Source organism: Rattus norvegicus, chromosome 13 (genome assembly GCF_021556685.1).
Source record: "Rattus norvegicus strain SHRSP/BbbUtx chromosome 13, alternate assembly SHRSP_T2T, whole genome shotgun sequence".
NCBI classification, from domain to species: domain Eukaryota; kingdom Metazoa; phylum Chordata; class Mammalia; order Rodentia; family Muridae; genus Rattus; species Rattus norvegicus.
This window is the reverse complement of record NC_141546.1, coordinates 27562268-27581644: the sequence shown is the minus strand read 5'-3', so window position 1 is coordinate 27581644 and position 19377 is coordinate 27562268. Positions and strand designations below refer to the sequence as shown.

Sequence of the window (19377 nt, the reverse complement as noted above, 5' to 3'; positions counted from 1 at the left end):
TTTACGTATGTAGGTGCCCTTGTATTTGGGGCATAGATATTTAGGATTGAGAGTTCATCTTGGTGGATTTGTCTTTTGATTAATATGCAGTGTCCTTCCTCATCTTTTTTGATGACTTTTAGTTGAAAATTGATTTTATTTGATATTAGAATGGCTACTCCAGCTTGCTTCTTCTGACCATTTGCTTGGAAAGTTGTTTTCCAGCCTTTCACTCTGAGGTAGTGTCTGTCTTTGTCTCTGAGGTGTGTTTCCTGTAGGCAGCAGAATGCAGGGTCCTCGTTGCGTATCCAGTTTGTTAATCTATGTCTTTTTATTGGGGAGTTGAGGCCATTGATATTGAGAGATATTAAGGAATAGTGATTATTGTTTCCCTTTATATTCATATTTGGATGTGAGGTTATGTTTGTGTGCTTTCATTCTCTTTGTTTTGTTGCCAAGACGATTAGTTTCTTGCTTCTTCTAGGGTATAGCTTGCCTCCTTATGTTGGGCTTTACCATTTATTATCCTTTGTAGTGCTGGATTTGTAGAAAGATATTGTGTAAATTTGGTTTTGTCATGGAATATCTTGGTTTCTCCATCAATATTAATTGAGAGTTTTGCTGGATACAGTAACCTGGGCTGGCATTTGTGTTCTCTTAGGGTCTGTATGACATCAAACCAGGATCTTCTGGCCTTCATAGTTTCTGGCGAGAAGTCTGGTGTGATTCTGATAGGTCTCCCTTTATATGTTACTTGACCTTTTTCCCTTACTGCTTTTAATATTCTTTCTTTATTTTGTGCGTTTGGTGTTTTGACAATTATGTGACGGGAGGTGTTTCTTTTCTGGTCCAATCTATTTGGAGTTCTGTAGGCTTCTTGTATGTCTATGGGTATCTCTTTTTTTAGGTTAGGGAAGTTTTCTTCTATGATTTTGTTGAAGATATTTACTGGTCCTTTGAGCTGGGAGTCTTCACTCTCTTCTATACCTATTATCCTTAGGTTTGATCTTCTCATTGAGTCCTGGATTTCCTGTATGTTTTGGACCAGTAGCTTTTTCTGCTTTACATTATCTTTGACAGTTGAGTCAATGATTTCTATGGAATCTTCTGCTCCTGAGATTCTCTCTTCCATCTCCTGTATTCTGTTGGTGAAGCTTGTATCTACAGCTCCTTGTCTCTTCTTTTGGTTTTCTATATCCAGGGTTGTTTCCATGTGTTCTTTCTTGATTGCTTCTATTTCCATTTTTAATTCCTTCAACTGTTTGATTGTGTTTTCCTGGAATTCTTTCAGGGATTTTTGCGATTCCTCTCTGTAGGCTTCTACTTGTTTATTAATGTTTTCCTGTGTTTCCCTAAGTGTGTTCATGTCTTTCTTGAAGTCCTCCAGCATCATGATCAAATATGATTTTGAAACTAGATCTTGCTTTTCTGGTGTGTTTGGATATTCCATGTTTGTTTTGGTGGGAGAATTGGGCTCCGATGATGGCATGTAGTCTTGGTTTCTGTTGCTTGGGTTCCTGCGCTTGCCTCTCGCCATCAGATTATCTCTAGTGTTACTTTGTTCTGCTATTTCTGACAGTGGCTAGACTGTCCTATAAGCCTGTGTGTCAGGAGTGCTGTAGACCTGTTTTCCTCTCTTTCAGTCAGTTATGGGGACAGTGTGTTCTGCTTTCGGGCGTGTAGTTTTTCCTCTCTACAGGTCTTCAGCTGTTCCTGTGGGCCTGTGTCTTGAGTTCGCCAGGCAGCTTTCTTGCAGCTGAAAATTTGGTCTTACCTGTGGTCCCGAGCCTCAAGTTCGCTCGTGGGGTGCTACCCACGGACTCTCTGCAGCGGCAGCAACCAGGAAGACCTGTGCAGCCCCTTCTGGGAGCTTCAGTGCACCAGGGTTCCAGATGGTCTTTGGCTTTTTCCTCTGGCGTCTGAGATGTGTGTGCAGGGAGCAGTCTCTTCTGGTTTCCCAGGCTTGTCTGCCTCTCTGAAGGTTTAGCTCTCCCTCCCACGGGATTTGGGTGCAGAGAACTGTTTATCCGGTCTGTTTCTTTCAGGTTCAGGCGGTGTCTCAGGCAGGTGTCCTGCCGCTCCTGGGTCCTCCCCCACGTGAGCCCAGAGGCCTTATACAGTTTCCTCTTGGGCCAGGGATGTGGGCAGGGGTGAGCAGTGTTGGTGGTCTATTCTGCTCTGCAGCCTCAGGAGTGCCCACCTGACCAGGCGGTTGGGTCTCTCTCTCACCGGGTCTGGGAGCAGAGAGCTGCTGCGGGCCGGGATCCGCAGGTGTGGGACTTCCGGTAAACACAGAACGTGCCCGGTCCTAGAGAAATTCTGCTTCCGTGTGTCCCAAGCTCACCAGGCAGCTTTCTTGCAGCAGAAAATTTGGTCTTATCTGTGGTCCCGAGGCTCAGGTTCGCTTGTGGGGTGCTGCCCAGGGGCTCTCTGCAGTGGCAGCAACCAGGAAGACCTGTGCTGCCCCTTCCGGGAGCTTCAGTGCACCAGGGTTCCAGATGGTCTTTGGCTTTTTCCTCTGGCGTCCGAGATGTGTGTGCAGGGAGCATTCTCTTCTGGTTTCCCAGGCTTGTCTGCCTCTCTGAAGGTTTAGCTCTCCCTCCCACGGGATTTGGGTGCAGAGAACTGTTTATCCGGTCTTTTTCTTTCAGGTTCTGGCGGTTGGACTGGCATTTTTGTTCACTTCAGGTCATTTTGACATCTGCCCAGGAGAAATTCACTTTTATTATCAATTATGTTTCTCATAAAAATATAGTTTCAGATCATCCCCAGGCAAGCCAAGACTACATACAACATATAGTTTCAAAATTAGGAAAGGTAACTTCATTTAGATTATGACAATTCAACAATAATAATAGTATTAAAATCTTTCTCATCTCAAGAAATTAATTATGAAGTTAAAATGTACTCTCTGTTACATGTACAGATGGTTCAATTAAAAAAATAAATGTGTTTCTTAATAAAAATCTAGAATATCCTAAATATGTTTCATAACTTTAATTTTATTTCGGGGCCAAGAAATATGCTGTCTTTTCAGCAAACTATATTAATGCTGCAGTTATAAGGGTATCCTTCAATGCATGTGGGAAGTGATGTTATTTGTGATATATCATTTGCACATTCAAATATGTTGAAGAGGGATGTTGTTACACTTAATTGTTGTAAGCTGTATGAGTGATGTTTGACCCTTTAGTAGTATTGATGGATCTAGGGAGAAAATTCAGGGCATCAAACAATCATCCATAAAAGCTGTATGCCTAATGGGAAAACTGACTGAATATTGACTGTTAAAAGTGCTTTATGATAGCAACAGTAGTGTAGTTGGTTGCATTGGCATTATGGAGAAACTGTTATATTTGTACTTCATCAAAATACATAGTTCAAGTATATTAGTTTTTATACTTTAACATAGCTTCAAAATGAAGAAATTGTGATTGTTTTGCAGAGAGTATATTTTTCTTGTTTAAGTATCTGCCATAGATAACATTGTTGACCTTGAATGTCATTTGCAATGATATAATAGGTTTTGCGTGTCTCTTTACTTCTTTGTATTTAATTATCATATGAAATAAGTTATATCACTATTGTTTTTGTAAAACAGACATTGCACAAACTTTTTCAGCATAGTATCACTATATTCAATGCTCCTCTTTTGCCAGGAACTTTAATTTCAACGAAATGAATATGTAGAATTTTATGCGGATAGGGAGGATAATTCAAGTATATTCTCTCTTTCTTAAAGCAGATTTAGAATAAAATTTGATTATGTAACTAAAGGCAAGAAATGAATTTTATTTTAACTTGTTAAGAGAATTGTAGAATTTCTTATTTCAATGGCTTGATATACTGTGAATGGATTTGAGCTAATGCATATCTATTTTCACATTGGGACAGCAATTATTTTTAGATATAAATGTTAGGATAAGTGTTTATATATGTGTTGGAAAATATGTACTAAAGAGAATGAACATGCTATCAAACATTCAACATTTTGAAAAAATAATAAAAAGCCCACAACATTTGTAGGCATTGTATTTATAAAATCGATGTTATAATGATGAACATGGAAATGACAAAGTCATATTTGTGTGTTTTTGTAAATACATGTATATATTTATATAGTCCTATTCTCAGTTTTCAAATCTAGAAGACAATCTCTGGAAAACCGTTGCCACATTTATCAGGGCATTGAGTATGGAATCTTTACTTACCCTCTTCTCTCCCAATTTCAGTTGTACAGACATATTCAGAGGTTTGTAGCAGACCACATAATATGGCCCACCTTTCATCTCTGGTGTCATTCCCAGTAACCATAAATTTTACCCAGGACCTCCAGTGATCATACCCAATAAAACTTCTGAAGCATTGCCTGCCAGAAAACTCACGTTCACCACAGTCTACTAAAACAAAAGATAACAATAATGACAACAGCAAAAACAACAACAACGATGCCAACAAAATATAGAAAAAACAATCAAGCAACAGTGAAAAGACCAAATATCAGCACCTAGAATTATGGTAATCCCAAATCCAGAGGTAGAGATCTGCAGAAAAATTATAGTCAATATTAGCAAAACCAAAATGTCTCCTCAAGCATCCAGCAATATTATCGTAGTAGAACTCAAGAAATGCAATAGAGTTGAAGCATAAGTTAAGGACTTCAGGAGAGTTATTATGAATATGTTTGGTGTCCTTAAAGAGGATATAAATAAATCCATTAATGAAATCTATGAGAAGCAGAAACAAAATACCAAAAGTATTTTAGTCATGAAAGTAGAAATCAAATCAGTAAATAAAACTCAACAAGAGAAACTGGAAAGACTACTGTAGAAATCTGAACTGTAAATACAGAAGTAAGCCTCACCAACAGAATACAAGAGATGCGAAATAGATTCTCAGACATTAAAGATGAGACAGAAGAAATCAATAACTTTAGCAAAGAAAATAATAAATCTTAAAACATCCAGATATAAAACGTACTAAAAATCTGGAATACAATGAAAATATTGAATATGTGAATAATAGACAAACAAGGAGGTGACTAAACAAGACTACAGCACAATAATATTTTAAGAATAATCAAAGAAGAAAATTTTCTAACCTAACGTTGAAGGCAGCTTTCAAGGTAGAAAATGAATGTCAAAGGAAAAATGGGCTGGAACATAAAAGAAATTCTTCATGTCATACAACAAACACTAAATAAACAGAAAAAAACGAAATAATACTTAAATCTGCAAGAAAAAAGAGGCACATAATATATAAATATCTACTAGATAATAAAAAATGTACTAGAACAGTCCCTGCATTTTGAATGAAGTTTCTAAAAGCCAGAATGGCCAGAAGGAATTTTAACAAATTCTCGGAGAACACAGATGCTAGCCTAGATATTTATTCCCAGAAAAACTTTCAATCACAATAGATGGAGAAAGAAAGACATTCTTCAGTAAAACTAAATTTAAGCAGCATCTATGTACAAGTAAAGCTTCAAAAGGTGCAAAAAGAAAAAAAAATCTTCAATTTATGTAAGGTAACCACATCCAAGAAAATACAAAATTAATAATCACAAACTAGAAACATAATACAAATCACAAAAATAAAATAAAATGATTCAACAAACGCTGCTCAATAATACCACTATACATTAATAGTTTTAAACTCCATTTATGATAAAAATAAAAATAAAAGACTCAGAAGAACAGTAATGGACATAAGAACCAAACCATGTATGAATTTTCCACCTAATAATATTTTAACTTAAAACCAAAACTAATCAGAGAAGATAAGGAAGAATACTATAAAAAGATTAAAGGAAAAATGGACCAATGCAAAAAATGTAAGATATTGCAATTCTAAATACCTTTGAGCCTAATAGAAGTCTCCAAAGTTCATGAAGCAAACAAAAAAAACATACAAAAACAGAACAAAAAGGAAAACCACTAACACAAGTTAAATAATATATGGGTCAGCACATTGTAATAGTGAGTGACTTCAGTCCTTCAAGAATCAATAGAATAGTCATCAAGATAAAGACAATACAGAAAAAATCTGTATAAATAAATATATATGTATATATTCCATACATATTCCAAATATATTTATATTTTTATTCATATTCCAAACACAAAAGAATAATGTTCTTTCTCAGAAGCTCATGAAATTTTCTCAAATTTGATCACATAATTAGACACAAATGGAGTCTCAACAAACTTTAAAAAATAAAAATAGCATTCTTCATTCTGTTTGATGATGAAATAACAATTAAAAAGAGTATATGGCAAGAAATAATCAAATTCAGGAATTAAAGAAATAAGCAAAATAAAAACAAAAATCAATGAAAAACTATTGGTACTTTAAGAAATCATTATTATAAAAAAATTCTTAGCCAAATTAACAAATGCAAAGAAGATTCTAATTAAAAGATAAATCAGACAACAAATGGGCAAAATAAAGACATCCAGAAAATATTATGACAGGTTAAAGACTTGGACTTTGATGAATTAGAAAATCTAAAAAGGGATAATGTTCTTGATATATGCCACTTACCAATGTGAAATCATATTCAGAAAAGTGATTGAAACAGACCTATAATCCCTAGCAAAATTGGAATTATAATTAAAAACTATGGAAACTAAAGAAAACAAACACAATAAAAGAAAAATGTAGATATTTTAGTGCAAAATTCTAGCAGACTTTCAAAGAATTGTTCCACAAATTACAAAGAGCATTGTTGACTACTTTTACTAGGCGAAAATAACTTGATGTCTTGACCACATAATATCACAACAAAGAGAATTCCAGAACAATTTTGCTTGTGAGGAGGAGTCAGAAGGAATGTAACAATCAAAGAGGATTGAGAGACCCAAGGAAGGAAACAAGGACTTCCAAACTCAGCAAGACCTACAGATATATAAACACATAAAGACTGACTGTGGTAGCATACACAGAGCCAACAGGATTTCCAAACACAGCAAGACCTACAGATAAATAAACACATAAAGACTGACTGTGGTAGCATACACAAGGCCAACAAAATTGTGTGTGTGTGTGTGTGTGTGTGTGTGTGTGTGTGTGTGTGTGTGTGTGTGTGTATCCTGGCCATCCTGCACATTTGAATATGTATGCCCCTCCTTCTTTATGCAATACATGTACCTTTCTTTGTCTCTAATTCTTCTGGTTTTTACATTTTATTAATTAATTAATTTATTTGGTTTATTTATTCTAGAGTTTTTCTTGTTTTATTTTATTTTATATTAAAACTATTCTTTTTTTTTCTTTTTTTTTTTATTAACTTGAGTATTTCTTATATACATTTCGAGTGTTATTCCCTTTCCCGGTTTCCAGGGAAACATCCCCCTCCCCCTCCCCTTCCTTATGGGTGTTCCCCTCCCAACCCTCCCCCTATTGCCGTCCTCCCCCCCACAGTCTAGTTCACTGGGGGTTCAGTCTTAGCAGGACCCAGGGCTTCCCCTTCCACTGGTGCTCTTACTAGGATATTCATTGCTACCTGTGGGGTCAGAGTCCAGGGTCAGTCCATGTACAGTCTTTAGGTAGTGGCTTAGTCCCTGGAAGCTCTGGTTGCTTGGCATTGTTGTACTTTTGGGGTCTCGAGCCCCTTCAAGCTCTTCCAGTTCTTTCTCTGATTCCTTCAATAGGGGACCTATTCTCAGTTCAGTTGTTTGCTGCTGGCATTCGCCTCTGTATTTGCTGTATTCTGGCTGTGTCTCTCAGAAGCGATCTACATCCGGCTCCTGTCGGTCTGCACTTCTTTGCTTCATCCATCTTGTCTAATTGGGTGGCTGTATATGTATGGGCCACATGTGGGGCAGGCTCTGAATGAGTGTTCCTTCAGTCTCTGTTTTAATCTTTGCCTCTCCCTTCCCTGCCAAGGGTATTCTTTTTCCTCATTTACAGAAGGAGTGAAGCATTCACATTTTGATCATCCGTCTTGAGTTTCGTTTGTTCTAGGGATCTAGGGTAATTCAAGAATTTGGGCTAATAGCCACTTATCAATGAGTGCATACCATGTATGTCTTTCTGTGATTGGGTTAGTTCACTCAGGATGATATTTTCCAGTTCCAACCATTTGCCTACGAATTTCATAAACTCGTTGTTTTTGATAGCTGATTAATATTCCATTGTGTAGATGTACCACATTTTCTGTATCCATTCCTCTGTTGAAGGGCATCTGGGTTCTTTCCAGTTTCTGGCTATTAAAAATAAGGCTGTGATGAACATAGTGGAGCACGTGTCTCTTTTATATGTTGAGGCATCTTTTGGGTATATGCCCAAGAGAGGTATAGCTGGATCCTCAGGCAGTTCAATGTCCAATTTTCTGAGGAACCTCCAGACTGATTTCCAGAATGGTTTTACCAGTATGCAATCCAACCAACAATGGAGGAGTGTTCCTCTTTCTCCACATCCTCGCCAGCATCTGCTGTCACCTGAGTTTTTGATCTTAGCCATTCTCACTGGTGTGAGGTGAAATCTCAGGGTTGTTTTGATTTGCATTTCCCTTATGACTAAAGAAGTTGAACATTTCTTTAGGTGTTTCTCAGCCATTTGACATTCCTCATCTGTGAATTCTTTGTTTAGCTCTGAACCCCATTTTTTAATAGGTTTATTTGTTTCCCTGCGGTCTAACTTCTTGAGTTCTTTGTATATTTTGGATATAAGGCCTCTATCTGTTGTAGGATTGGTTAAGATCTTTTCCCAATCTGTTGGTTGCCGTTTTGTCCTAACCACAGTGTCCTTTGCCTTACAGAAGCTTTGCTGTTTTATGAGATCCCATTTGTCGATTCTTGATCTTAGAGAGTAAGCCATTGGTGTTTTGTTCAGGAAATTTTTTCCAGTGCCCATGTGTTCCAGATGCTTCCCTAGTTTTTCTTCTATTAGTTTGAGTGTGTCTGGTTTGATGTGGAGGTCCTTGATCCACTTGGACTTAAGCTTTGTACAGGGTGAAAAGCATGGATCGATCTGCATTCTTCTACATGTTGCCCTCCAGTTGAACCAGCACCATTTGCTGAAAATGTTATCTTTTTTCCATTGGATGGTTTTGGCTCCTTTGTCAATAATCAAGTGACCATAGGTGTGTGGGTTCATTTCTGGGTCTTCAATTCTATTCCATTGTTCTATCTGTCTGTCTCTGTACCAATACCATGCAGTTTTTATCACTATTGCTCTGTAATACTGCTTGAGTTCAGGGATAGTGATTCCCCCTGAAGTCCTTTTATTGTTGAGGATATCTTTAGCTATCCTGGGTTTTTGTTATTCTAGATGAATTTGCAAATTGTTCTTTCTAACTCTTTGAAGAATTGGATTGGTATTTTGATGGGTATTGCATTGAATCTGTAGATTGCTTTTGGTAAAATGGCAATTTTTACTACATTAATCCTGCCAATCCATGAGTATGGGAGAGCTTTCCATCTTCTGAGGACTTCTTCAATTTCGTTCCTCAGTGTCTTGAAGAGCTTATTGTACAGATCTTTTACTTGCTTGGTTAAAGTCACACCGAGGTACTTTATATTATTTGGGTCTATTATGAAGGGTGTCATTTCCCTAATTTCTTTCTCGGCTTGTTTCTCTTTTGTATAGAGGAAGGCAACTGATTTATTTGAGTTAATTTTATACCCAGCAACTTTGCTGAAGTTTTTTATCATCTTTAGTAGTTCTCTGGTGGAACTTTTGGGATCACTTAAATATACTATCTTATCACCTGCAAATAGTGATATTTTGACCTCTTCTTTTCCGATCTGTGTCCCCTTGATCTCCTTTTGTTTTCTGATTGCTCTGACTAGAACTTCAAGAACTATATTGAATAAGTAGGGAGAGAGTGGGCAGCCTTGTCTAGTCCCTGATTTTAGTGGGATTGCTTCAAGTTTCTCTCCATTTGGTTTAATGTTAGCAACTGGTTTGCTGTATATGGCTTTTACTATGTTTACGTATGGGCCTTGAATTCCTATTCTTTCAAGGACTTTTATCATGAAGGGGTGTTGAATTTTGTCAAATGCTTTCTCAGCATCTAATGAAATGATCATGTGGTTCTGTTCTTTCAGTTTCTTTATATAATTGATCACGTTGATGGTTTTCCGTATATTAAACCATCCCTGCATGCCTGGGATGAAGCCTACCTGGTCATGGTGGATCATTGTTTTGATGTGCTCTTGGATTCGGTTTGCCAGAATTTTATTGAGTATTTTTTGCATCGATATTCATAAGGGAAATTGGTCGGAAGTTCTCTTTCTTTGTTGTGTCTTTGTGTGGTTTAGGTATAAGAGTAATTGTGGCTTCGTAGAAGGAATTCCGTAGGGCTCCATCTGTTTCAATTTTGTGGAATAGTTTGGATAATATTGGTATGAGGTCTTCTATGAAGGTTTGATAGAATTCTGCATTAAACCCGTCTGGACCTCGGCTCTTTTTGGTTGGGAGACCTTTAAGGACTGCTTCTATTTCCTTAGGAGTTATGGGGTTGTTTAACTGGTTGATCTGTTCCTGATTTAACTTCGATACCTGGTATCTGTCTAGGAAATTGTCCATTTCCTGAAGATTTTCAAGTTTTGTTGAATATAGGTTTTTATAGTAAGATCTGATGATTTTTTGAATTTCCTATGAATCAGGAGTTATGTCTCCCTTTTCATTTCTGATTTTGTTAATTTCGACGCACTCTCTGTGTCCTCTCGTTAGTCTGACTAAGGGTTTATCTATCGTGTTGATTTTCTCAAAGAACCAACTTTTGGTGTTGTTGATTCTTTCTATGGTCCTTTTTGTTTCTACTTGGTTGATTTCAGCTCTGAGTTTGATTATTTCCTGCCTTCTACTCCTCCTGGGTGTATTTGCTTCTTTTTGTTCTAGAGCTTTTAGGTGTGCTGTCAAGCTGCTAACATATGCTCATTCCTGTTTCTTTCTGCAGGCACTCAGTGCTATGAGTTTTCCTCTTAGCACAACTTTCATTGTGTCCCATAAGTTTGGGTATGTTGTACCTTCATTTTCATTAAATTCTAAAAAAGTTTTTAATTTCTTTCTTTATTTCTTGCTTGTCCAGGTTATCATTGAGTAGAGCATTGTTCAATTTCCACGTATATGTGGGCATTCTTCCCTTATTGTTATGGAAGACCAGTTTTAGGCCATGGTGGTCCGATAGCAGGCATGGGATTATTTCTATCTTTCTGTACCTGTTGAGGCCCGTTTTTTGACCAATTATATGGTCAATTTTGGAGAAAGTACCATGAGGAGCTGAGAAGAAGGTATATCATTTTGTTTAGGATAGGATGTTCTATGAATATCCGTTAAGTCCATTTGGCTCATGACTTTTCTTAGTCTGTCGACATCACTGTTTAATTTCTGTTTCCATGATCTGTCCATTGATGAGAGTGGGGTGTTGAAATCTCCCACTATTATTGTGTGAGTTGCCATGTGTGTTTTGAGCTTCAGTAAGGTTTCTTTTACGTATGTAGGTGCCCTTGTATTTGGGGCAAGGTATTTAAGATTGAGAGTTCATCTTGGTGGATTTTTCCTTTGATGAATATGAAGTGTCCTTCCTTATATTTTGGTGACTTTTAATTGAAAATTGATTTTATTTGATGTTAGAATGGCTACTCCAGCTTGCTTCTTCTGACCATTTGCTTGGAAAGTTGTTTTCCAGCCTTTCACTCTGAGGTAGTGTCTGTCTTTGTCTCTGAGATGTGTTTCCTGTAGGCAGCAGAATGCAGGGTCCTCGTTGCGTATCCAGTTTCTTAATCCATGTCTTTTTATTGGGGAGTTGAGGCCATTGATGTTGAGAGATATTGAGGAATAGTGATTATTGCTTCCTGTTATATTCATATTTGGATGTGAGGTTATGTTTGTGTGCTTTCATTCTCTTTGTTTTGTTGCCAAGACGATTACTTTCTTGCTTCTTCTAGGGTATAGCTTGCCTCCTTATGTTGGGCTTTACCATTTATTATCCTTTGTAGTGCTGGATTTGTAGAAAGATATTGTGTAAATTTGGTTTTGTCATGGAATATCTTGGGTTCTCCATCTATGTTAATTGAGAGTTTTGCAGGATACAGTAACCTGGGCTGGCATTTGTGTTCTCTTAGTGTCTGTATGACATCAGTCCAGGATCTTCTGGCCTTCATAGTTTCTGGCGAGAAGTCTGGTGTGATTCTGATAGGTCTGCCTTTATATGTTACGTGACCTTTTTCCCTTACTGCTTTTAATATTCTTTCTTTATTTTGTGCGTTTTGTGTTTTGACAATTATGTGACGGGTGGTGTTTCTTTTCTGGTCCAATCTATTTGGAGTTCTGTAGGCTTCTTGTATGCCTATGGGTATCTCTTTTCTTAGGTTAGGGAAGTTTTCTTCTATGATTTTGTTGAAGATATTTACTGGTCCTTTGAGCTGGGAGTCTTCACTCTCTTCTATACCTATTATCCTTAGGTTTGATCTTCTCATTGAGTCCTGGATTTCCTGTATGTTTTGGACCAGTAGCTTTTTCTGCTTTACATTATCTTTGGCAGTTGAGTCAATGATTTCTATGGAATCTTCTGCTCATGAGATTCTCTCTTCCATCTCTTGTATTCTGTTGGTGAAGCTTGTATCTACAGTTCCTTGTCTCTTCTTTTGATTTTCTATATCCAGGGTTGTTTCCATGTGTTCTTTCTTGATTGTTTCTATTTCCATTTTTAATTCCTTCAACTCTTTGATTGTGTTTTCCTGGAATTCTTTCAGGGATTTTTGCGATTCCTCTCTGTAGGCTTCTACTTGTTTATTAATGTTTTCCTGTGTTTCCCTAAGGGAGTTCTTCACGTCTTTCTTGAAGTCCTCCAGCATCATGATCAAATATGATTTTGAAACTAGATCTTGCTTTTCTGGTGTGTTTGGATATTCCATGTTTGTTTTGGTGGGAGAATTGGGCTCCGATGATGCCATGTAGTCTTGGATTCTGTTGCTTGGGTCCTGTGCTTGCCTCTCGCCATCAGATTATCTCTAGTGTTACTTTGTTCTGCTATTTCTGACAGTGGCTAGACTGTCCTATAAGCCTTTGTGTCAGGAGTGCTGTAGACCTGTTTTCCTGTTTTCTTTCAGTCAGTTATGGGGACAGAGTGTTCTGCTTTCGTGCATGTAGTTTTTCCTCTCTACAGGTCTTCAGCTGTTCCTGTGGGCCTGTGTCTTGAGTTCACCAGGCAGCTTTCTTGCAGCAGGAAAGTTGGTCTTACCTGTGGTCCCGAGGCTCAAGTTCTCTCGTGGGGTGCTGCCCACGGGCTCTCTGCAGCGGCAGCAACCAGGAAGACCTGTGCCGCCCCTTCCGGGAGCTTCAGTGCACCAGGGTTCCAGTTGGCCTTTGACGTTTTCCTCTAGCGTCCGAGATGTGTGTGCAGAGAGCAGTCTCTTCTGGTTTCCCAGGCTTGTCTGCCTCTCTGAATGTTTAGCTCTCCCTCCCATGGGATTTGGGTGCAGAGAACTGTTTATCCGGTCTGTTTCCTTCAGGTTCCGGCATTGTCTCAGGCAGGGGTCATGCCGCTCCTGGGCCCTCCCTCACGGGAGCCCAGAGGCCTTATACAGTTTCCTCTTGGGCCAGGGATGTGGGCAGGGGTAGGCATTGTTGGTGGTCTCTTCTGCTCTGCAGCCTCAGGCGTGCCCTCCTGACCAGGCGGTTCTAAAACTATTCTTATATACCTGTTAGTTTTATAAAGAGAAAGAAGATTAAGGAAAAGGGGGAAGATTTCATTTGCGATAAGACAGGGAATATTGTAATTAGAATATAATGCATGAAAAATGCTATTTTCTTTTTCTTGGTTATTTTATTAATTTACATTTCAAATGTTATCCCTCTTCCACTTAAACACCATATCCCCACTTTAAACATCTTATATCCTCACCCATTCTCCCTGTTTCTATGAGGGTGTTCCCTTACCCACGTAACCCCTCCCACAACATCATCCTAGCATTCCCCATCTCTGGGTCTTTGAGCCTCCACAGGACAAAAAGTCTCTCCTATCATTGATGCCCAATTAAATTTTCCTCTGCTACATATGTAACTGGAGCCATTAGTCCCTGGATACTTTGGGCAGGGTGAATCTGGCTGCTTTACATTGTTATAATTTATGTAGTTTTGGTAACCCTTTCAGCTCCTTCAGTCCTTCCGCCAAGAAGTACTGCGGAGCAATAATGTTAAAAAACAAAAACAAAAACAAAAACTTATGGTATTGTTACAGGGTCAGGCAGTAGATCAATGGAATAGAATTTTAGTTCCAGAAATAGACCCACATACCTGTGGTCACTTGCTCCTTGATAAGGAAGCCAAAACAATCCAGTGGAAAAAAGAGAATTTTCAACAAATGGGGCTGGTTCACTGGAGGTCAGCATGAAAATTTGTATTGGTCCATTCTTATCTTCTTGTACTAAACTCATTTCCAAGTCAATCAAGGACCTCCACATAAAAGAAGATACACTGAATCTAAGAGAGGAGAGCATGGGAAAGAGTCTGGAGCATGTTGGGAAAGGGGAAAGTTTCCTGAACAGAACACCAATGGTTCATGCTCTAAGATCAACAATTGACAAATGGAACCTCATAAAATGCAAAGTTTCTGTAAGGAAAAAGACACTGTCAATAGGACAAAACAACAAGTCACAGATTGGGAAAAGATCTTTACCAGTCTTACTTCTGATAGAGGTCTAATATCTAACAAAAATATAAGTCAAGAAGTTGGAGTCCGGAGAACCATATAACCCTATTAAAAATGGGTATAGAGCTAAACAAAAAATTCTCAACTGAGGAATCTTGAATCACGGAGAACTACCTAAAAAACTGCCTAAAATCCTTAGTCATCAGGGAAATGCAAATCAAAACAACCCTGAGATTCCACCTCATACCATTCAGAATGACTAAGAAAAAAAACCTCAGGTGACAGCAGATTCAGGTAATAATGTGGAGAAAGAGATATACCCCTCAATTTTTGGAGGGATTGCAAGTTGCTACAATCACTCTGGAAATCATTCTGGTGTTTCCTCAGAAAATTGGACAAACTACTACATGTAGACCTAGCTATACTATGCCTGGGAACATATGCAAATGATGCTCTAACATATAACAAGGACACATGCTCCCCTATCCTCACAGAAAACTTATTTATAATAGCTAGAGGTTAGAAACAACCCAGATTTCCTTCAACAGAGAATGGTTCCAGAAAATATGGTACACTTACACAAAGGAGTACAACTAAGTTAGTAAAAACAATGACTTCATGAAATTCACAGCAAAGGAATGGAACTAGAAAATACCATTGTGAATTGGATAACTTAGTCACAAAAGAACAGGTATAGTATGTACTCCCTCTGAAGTACATACTCAGATTATTCATGATATTACTCACAGATCATATGAAACCCAAGAAAAAGGAAGACCAAAATGTGGGAAGTTCAAATTTACTCAGAAGGGAGAAGAAAATAATCATGGCATATAGAGTGAGAGAGGGATCTTGGTGGGAGAGTGAATGGGGATGGAAAATTAGGAGGTAAGATCAGGTATGGGAGGAGACAGGTCAGGATTGAAGTGTGTAGCAGTGAGAGATGAGCTATGACATATCCACTAAAAAGTTCCAGATGCTACAGATGCAAGTTTCCCTGGACCCAGCAGGAATGACATCAGCCAAAATCACCAACAAAACTGAGAGAAGGCCTGTAAAGACCATATCTAGTAGATAGGCATGCCTTTGGCTGAGGGATGGAACCACTTATCTGTCTCAAAAATATTACTTCAGAATTGATACTTTCAAAAGGAAATGCAGGGTCAAAGAGTAGAGCAGAGACTGAAGGAAAGGCCATCCATAGACTGCCTGACCTATTTGTCCATTCCATATACAGACACCAAACCTAGAAGTTGTTGCTGATGCCAAAAAGCACTTGCTGACAGGAGCCTAGTAAAGCTGTCTGCTGAGAGTCTGTGCCAGAGTTTGACAAACACCAATGCTGATTCAGGCAGCCAACCATCAGACTAGGCACAGGGACCCCAAAGAAGAAAAAATATATTTTACATTCAATAATAGAACAATAAAAATTTTATATACTATGTCTATGTTTTAAACTGTATAGGACATTTCAGTTTGACACAGAAAATATTAAGGATTCTTTTTTATAGTTGGATTCATTTTTAATGGTATTTATAGTTTGTCCATAATTAATATAATAAATGTGACATTTCATTTCTATTTACCAGCATTGATGTTGATATTTTAAAAGACTGTTCTCCTCTCTTCTGCTAATCCTCCGTGTCCTTACCTGTGGGATGCTTTTTATTATGCATTTGAGACTTTAGTACAGATAATTATACCTAATTTTTCTAGTCATCTGCTGGCATTTGTCCTCAATGTTATGTTTCTGTACACATAAGTTTTTCATTTTTGCAAGTCCCATATAATCATCCTACAATTACAGATGATATATGGTTTCACTTGTACGTAAAATGTCATATTATCATATTTTGTGTGTTTTCACTCTAAGATTTTGTTAAAAATGCCATTAGTTTTTACATAATAAAAATCAAGTTCTATGGTCTTTCTGTACCATTTTTCTGTTAATATCATGTGGTCTTAAGAGTATAGAATATTTATATATTTACATTGAAATCTGAAAATTATATTTTCCCCGTATGTCTATAAGCATACTCAACTTCTGCTTTTAATTTATTGTATTTATTTACTTCTCTAAAGGAACACAAAGAAACAGTCTGTATTAATTACAGTGAATAATATAAAATTTAATATCATAGTATGAATCAGTGGTTCACAACCTTCCTAATTCAGTGACCTTTTAATACAGTTCTTCATGTTGTGGTGATCTTCAATCATTAAATATATTGTTATTATTTGGTCTCTTGCAACGTATTGTGATGCTATATTTCATATGTTAAGATTTTGTTCCTCATGAGTGAATTCTCACTTTTATCTGCTTTTGTTGTACAAATATTGTTTATTAGTTTAAAATGATTGACTAAATAAAAATTGCCACAGCCCATTAGTGGAGGGATTAGCGGTAGATCTAAAATGGTTTTGAATTTCCTGTTTAAGAATTGCAGAAAGAGGAAAAAAGGATGAGCAGAAAGGGCAAGCCCCAATGAGAGAAGATGGACAATGAGCACATAGACAGTAAAAACAGGAGAGTCATCAATTATTAAGGGTACATCCTTAGGACAGTAGTCATTCTCAGAGTAAGAAAAGAAGATCAGGGGTTGGGGATTTAGCTCAGCGGTAGAGCGCTTGCCTAGCGAGCGCAAGGCCCTGGGTTCGGTCCCCAGCTCCGAAAAAAAAAAAATAAAAAAGAAAAGAAGATCAGGGGATACCCCCAATGACAATCTGAGTCTAATTAATATGTAAGCTATACAGGGATAATTTTAAATTGTATCAACTTAATATTTGTAATTTCACCTCCGTTATGAATCATAATTCAATTATCTGATATACATGATTCACAAATAGGTCTACAGCCGTAGGTTGAGAATCACTGACATTCATTGTTGACTCTTCTTTTAAATGTCTAAGTCTAATCCAGACATTCTGTTTCTTCGAATGTTAGAAACCATGTTAGTTTATAAACAAATACAAGATATAGAAGCCTATGCTTTTCTTTTGAGATTTTAAGAAACAGATAAGAAATTTCTATATCACCCAACATTAACATACTGTGTCTTTCCTGCTGAGGTGCTTACTGCCCATTAACAAAGCCAGGCAACATTGAAACAAGACTCTTCATGCTGTTTCTTAGCATTTCTGAGACATTAAATTGTCTCTGTAATACTATTGACTTTACTGAATTTTGTTTATTAATGCTAGACAAATGCTATTTATTAATCCTAGACAAAAGTTTAGAGCAGAAGAAACAAACTGGTTGGTCCCTGGAACTGCAATTACACGAGCTGGTTCGGCAACTCTGTCCCAGGAACTAACTGACCCTATAGTTAGATTAAAATCTTAAAGAGCAATCTTGGAAAACAGGAAGCTTCTCCCAGGAACTGGCTGGCCATAAAGTTAAACAATCTTGAGAAACAGGAAGCTTCTGCTTGTGATTTTTCAATGGAATTCTCAACATTTTCCAATGATGCCCTCCCTACCCCTCTGGGTTGTGATTTCTTCCTTTAAATACCTCTTCTCCTAGCCACTCAGGGTCGAACTCCGCTGCCCCTGCGTGGGATATGATTCTCAATCCCAGTGCATTGGTTCCTGTCAATGAACGGCATGGGATTACAGCGATGACGGTCTCTTGTGATTTCTCTGGTGGTCGCGTCATCCCAAGACTTGAGTTAGGGTCTCCCCGCTCTGGGAGTCTTTCAGAAGGAGTGGAGGATTTCTGAAGTCTTATAAGTGGGTTGGGACCAAGGGAGGCATAAAGGGCCTCTATCTGTAAATAAATGGTGAATATTAACCCCTCATCAGGTCCTCCATAATGGATCCTGAGGCCCCACGTATATCTTTTTAACCAATCTGTAGCCTTTTTTCCCTTTTCAGTGAATGTGACACAGAGAGGGTGACACCAATTCCATTTACACTCTTCTATATAGGGATCCCCTCCCCCATAATTCCCATGGAAATAGTGGTTACTGTGATGTAATCCTAACTTGAAGTAGGATTCCAATATGCCTGTACCATTGTCTCACACCCCTAACTTTTACAATAAAAATCGAGTTTACCCCTACATTTAGGATTAAGGGATCTATCATGATGGAACCCGGGGCAAACATAAAAGTCATGTTCGAAGTAAGCTTCTCCAGTGGGCATGACAACAGCCTCTCCCATGCACGTCCTCTGATCTGCCATTATGAAGGACAGGTAAGGAGGACCTTCTGAAGATCTGAGTATCCCTCTAGTTCCCAACCGGTGGCCCCAACAGGCAGTTTGCAGATGTCAGGGAATAAGTCCAGTCACCGTTGGACGGGTGTGGTGACCTTGGATGTGCTCCATCCTATGTCTCTCATGTCATTTACCACCATCCAGGTTAAGTTACATCGTTGGTGAGGGCTGGCATTGGTTGGTCCCAAGCGAAAGGGACTAAGATACAGTATCATTGTCAGAAGAGACACGTCATCCTCAGTTCTACTGTTGACTTGAAGCCCTGAGGTAAGTGGGTCCATGGGAGCTGACCTGTGATGCCTGAATCTGGATCCTTCCACTCAAAGGCAAAGCACTCTTGGCTCTTAGGGGGCCAGGGATAGACAGAAGAAGGTATCTTTGAAGTTCAGTACAGTATACCAGGTCCTTGAGGGAGGCAAGAAATGCAACAGGATATATCGGTTAGGGAGCGTAGGGTGGAGGTTGGGCACTCGCTTGTTCACTTCTCTGAGATCCTAGACAGGTTGGTAGTCATTGGACCCAGGCCTTTATATTGGGAGGAGAAGAGTTTTCCATGTGGACTGGCATTTCCACAGTCTCCC

At 38.3% G+C, this 19377-nt stretch overlaps 1 pseudogene; it reads right to left on the bottom strand.

The window, feature by feature from the left end:
* Positions 1–19077, bottom strand: part of Tmem64-ps1 (transmembrane protein 64, pseudogene 1) — a 67914-nt pseudogene extending 48837 nt beyond the window's left edge.
* Between the last annotated feature and the right edge of the window lie 300 nt (positions 19078–19377).